Source organism: Elephantulus edwardii, unplaced genomic scaffold (genome assembly GCF_000299155.1).
Source record: "Elephantulus edwardii isolate Elephantulus edwardi_28Jun2011 unplaced genomic scaffold, EleEdw1.0 scaffold00133, whole genome shotgun sequence".
Classification (NCBI taxonomy): domain Eukaryota; kingdom Metazoa; phylum Chordata; class Mammalia; order Macroscelidea; family Macroscelididae; genus Elephantulus; species Elephantulus edwardii.
In genome coordinates, this window is record NW_006399883.1 from 1,705,080 (window position 1) to 1,710,237 (window position 5,158).

Below are 5,158 nucleotides of genomic sequence, written 5' to 3' on the forward strand. Positions count from 1 at the left end.
GGCCTATTTGTTTTCTTTGCAGCCCATGGTATGTTCAGACACTTCTCCAGCATCACAACTTACAGGCATCAACTATTTCATCCTTAGTCATTGCTTAGTTCTCTGATGCATGGAAAAAATTGCAAAGAACATGGCCTGGATCAGGCACACCTTAGTCTCTAGACTGACATTGTTGCTTCTGATCTCTGGAAAGATACCTGACAGCAGCTTTATCTAATGCAATCTTCTTTTGATTTCCAGAATGCTGGTTTTCAAGAGTGTTGATTGTGGAGCAGAGCAAGTTGTATTTGTTAATGACTTCAATTGCTTATCCATTTATCATGGTGCCCAGTGGTGAAAATCTTTGTCTTGAAGTTGAGCTTCAATCCATACTGAAGACAACAGTCCTTGACCTTTTGCAGCAAGCACTTCATATCCACCCCAGTTTCAGCAAGTAAGATTGTGTCATGTGCATAACACAGATTGTTAATGAGTCTTTCTCCAAACTTGATGCCATATTTCTCCTCAAAACCCAACTTCCAAAATTATCTGTTCTGCATATTGATTGAAAAGGTATGCAGACAGGATGTGTCCCTGATGTGCTTGCTCTCTTCCTGATTTTGAACCATGAACTGTTTCCCTGCTCTGTTCTAAGGACTGCTTCCTGATCCAAGTATAGGTTTTGCATAAGCACCATCAAGTGTTCTGATATTCCCATTCTCCTTAAGATTAGTCACAATATGTTGTGATCCACTCAGTAAAATGCCATTGCATAGTCAATGAAACACAGATAGTTAACCCTCTGGTACTCTTTGCTTTCTGCCAAGATCCATCTGTCATTGGCGATAGTGTCTCTAGTGTCACTGCCCCTTCTAAATGGAACTTTTATTTCTGATAATTCTCTGTCAATGTAGTGTTCCAGTCATTCCTGGATAATCTTCAGCAGGATTTTGCTTGCATGTGATATGAGTGATATTATATGATAATTTCCACACTCTGTCTGGTCACCTTTTTTGGAATGGGAATAAATATACCTTGCTTTCAGTCAGTAGGCCAAGCAGTTATTCTCCAGATTTTTTTACACAGTCTGGTTAGCACATTCAGGGCAGCATCTGTTTGTTGAAATAAGTCGATTGGTATTCCATTAATTCCTGGGGATATGTTTTTTGCCAAGTCCTTTAATGCAGTCTAGACTTCCTTCTTCATCACCATTGCCTCTTGATCATATGTAATTTCTTGAAATTCTTCTGTCAGCCACTTTTTTTTTTACTACAGTGATTCTGTATACTTCTTTTATTTTCTTTATATACTTCCTGGGTCATTCACTATTTTACCCATAACATCCTTATGTATTGTTACTCAAGGCTTGAATGTGATCCTTAGCTCCTTCAGTTTAAGAAATGTTGGGGGGTGGGGGAAGGAAATGTTGAGTGCTTACCATTCTTTTGATTTTTGAACTCCAGTTCTTTGCGTATTTTATTATAATACTTTGTTTTTTCTTCTCATGCTGCCCTTTGAAGTCTTCTATTCAGTTCCTTAACTTCTTGATTTCTTCTCTTTGCTTTGGCTTCTTGGCATTCTAGCTAAATATTCAGTCTCTTCTGACATCCATCTTGATCCTTTTCCCCTTCTTCTGTTTTTGTAACGACCTTTTGCATTTTTTATTAATCACATTCTTGATATCCTCCCACAACTGATCTGGTCTTCATTCATTAGTGTTCAAGGCCTGAACCTTGTTCCTAAGTTGGTTTTTAAATTCAGGTGATATATACTCAAGGTCAAATTTTGTTTCCTGTGGATTTGTTTTTACCTTCTTTAGTTTTAATTTGAACTTGCATATGAGTAGTTAATCTGTCCCACTATCTGCACCTGACCTAGTTTTCACTGCTGATATTGAATTTCTCCAATAATTCCTTCCACAGATATAATGAATGTGATTCCTATGTATGTCATTTGTGAAATTTATGCATGTAGCCCTTGTTTATGTTTCTTATAAAAGAGTATTTGGTATGAATAAATTATTGAGTGTGTAGAATTCTATCATTCTATACTCAGCCTCATTTCCAAGTCCATGTTTTCCAACTACTGATCTATCTTCTGGGTTTCCAACTTTTGCATCCCAGTCACCCATTATTATTAAGGCATCTTTATTGCATGTTTGATTGATTTCTGACTGCAAAGGTTGGTAGAAAGAATCTATTTTCTCCTCTTTGGCTCTAGTTGTTGATGCATAAATATTGTATATTACTGTATGTATAATGCATATATATTAACCGATCTTTCTTATATGGGTATGGATATTATCCTGTCACTCAAAACATTGTGTCTCAATATAGATCTAGAAATAGCAGTTTTAATGATGAAAGTTTCCCTATGTTTTCTTACCTTTTATCTCCAATGTAGTAGATCATAGGCTTGTCTGATTGAAAACATCCCATGAGAATCCATCTCATTTCACCAATACATAATATGCCAATATTTATGTGTTCCATTTCTTTCTTAACGATGTTCAATTTTCATACATTCATGCTTCTCACATTCCACATTTCAATCATGAATTTCTGCTTACAACTATTCTTCCTCCTTTGTGTTTCCAATTTTGGGAACTCAAACTTAGTTACCATATCTGTTATTCTACTCTGTGTATGCTCGATTGTACACAGGGTTTTTTAAGGCCTATTATATTTTAGAATTGGATGGATAATCTTTCTCCCTAATGTCTTAATTTGGATGCTTAGCTTTGGAACAATATCTGACAAAGATTTTAGTGAAAGGAGCAAATGAAAGACACTTCCCCTTACAGAGATAACCATACACACTCCCTCTGCATGTGTGTCTTGTCCTTTCTATTTTCCTGAATATTAGCATCGTTTGCACTGCCTCCTACTCCATCCAGCACCTCCCCCCTCCACCTCTGCCAGAAAGTCTGATGGGATGGCTTAGGTCACAAGTCCCTTCTCCATGTCTTGCATGTTCCTGGTCCCTCATGCTGATTTCTATCTCATCTTTAGAATAATTTAAGTCCAAATCTCATGTATCCACTTCAGGAATGGATTTTTGTCTTAGGCAGTACTGAGGAAATGTTCTTGCCCCTGAGATCATACGCCAGGACTGTTATCTTGTGCAATAGCTTATCAGTTCTTCCTTTTGCATCACATGGCTGTCAGAATACAATAATTTCCAAGGTGAAGACTTTGTTTCCTTTAGATCTGGCATGCAAATATTATTTATTTGTCATGAGGGCCATAGACTTGTCAGCCCGATGCAGATCTGGGTCTGAATGTCCCTTCTCGCCTAGGCTGGCTAGTTGTTAGCAAAGCAGATAGGATCCTGGGAGAATGAGGGTACCTGAAGATAGTGAGACAAGACAGTGGTCTCAGTTTCTTGTAAAGGGTGATGGATGGTCTGTGGTTTCCTGAGAAAATTAAGGCCGCAAAAGGTGAAATCAGACTCTGGCTTTGCGTAGAGGTCTGTTTTTCTGACACAGATCTGCAATAAGAAGACTCAATATTGTGAAAATAACAACTCTGTCAAAGGCAATCTATAAATTCAATGCAAATCCCTACATAAATACCAATTCTGTTTTCCAATGAGATGGAAGAGGCAAATTTCCAATTTCATGTGGAATGTAAAGAGACTCCAAATAAATAAAGCACTCTTGACAAAAAGAAACAAGGTAGAACGTATCTCACTCTCTGATCTCACTTCTTACTACACAGCCATGGTGGTCAAGACATCATGGTACTGGAACAGTGATGGAAACATAGATCAATGGTATAGAATTGAGAACCTAGAAATCAGCTTATTTACCTATGGTCACTGATGTTTAATGTAAAAAAAAAATCAGTTAAGTGGGGAAAAGAAATCCTCTTTCTTAAATAGTGTTTGTGAAACTGGAAAACTCAAGCAAGACCCATACCTTGTACCATACACAAAAAGTAACTCTAAGTGGATCAAAGACCTAGCAGTAGAATCAAGGGCCGTAAACTTCAATACCTCTAGAAGTCCTAATTCACAATATGAACAATCTTCCAAGTATCTTGAAAACCTTCAACCAGGAGAGAATAAAATAGGTAAATGGGGTCTTCTAATAATCAGACCTCTATGCACATAAAAAACGCCAATAATGTAAAAGGAAATATAGAGGCTGGGTAAAAAAAAATAAAAAATTTTGTAATGACGTATCTGATAAGGGACTCATATCTAAAATTTATAGAGTGCTTCAGTCCCTCAACAAGAAAAATGTAAACAACTCAATAACAAAATGCACACAAGATATGTATAGACACTTCACTAAAGAAGACATCCAGGTGACAAACACATAAAGAAATGTTCAAAATCCCTAGCTCTCAGAGAGATGCAAATTAAAAACAGCTATGAAATATCATCTCACCCCAGTAACAATAGCAAAGTTAAGCACTGTTAAGTCTGATATGGTCGTAGAGAGAGTGGAACCTTTATTCAAGTACTGATAAGAATGTAAAATGGTGCAACCAGTATGAAAGATGGTATGGAACTTTCTCAAAAATTTGGAAATGGAAATACAATTTAACCCAACCGTTTCATTATTAGGAATATACACTAAAGAAACCAGAGCTGCCACTTACCAGATATATACACACCCATGTTGATTGTTGTGTTACTAACGATAGCAAAGATATTGAAGAAACACCAGTGCTCACAAAACAAGTGAACAGTTATGAAAACTATAGTATATTCACACAATGAAATATGCAGCACTGAAAAACAAGGGACTCATAAAATATTGTACAGTATGGATAACCCTGGAGGACATTATGCTGAGTGAAATATTTCAGTTACAAAAGGACAGATACTGCACAACACCACTGTTATAAAACTGGACTCACATGAGGATTGGGGGGGAAACTTAGAAAATCGAAGATAAATAATGAACAATGCATTGAGCAGATGAAGGAAAGAACTCTTTAAAAACAATATATGATTAGGCATTATTTGCATGACAACAGTCTAAAATAAGAAGTACACAGCAAAGTAAATTGGAGGAGGGTAGAGGAGGGAGGAAATTAGACAATAATGAGTGAATATTTTTTTTTCAAAGTGAATTGGGGAGTAGGGAAGAAAATGTGCAACAATGAATGAATGAAAATCCAAATTTCTGTAAGCGGTTAAAATCACAATTAAAGAATTCAGTAACAAT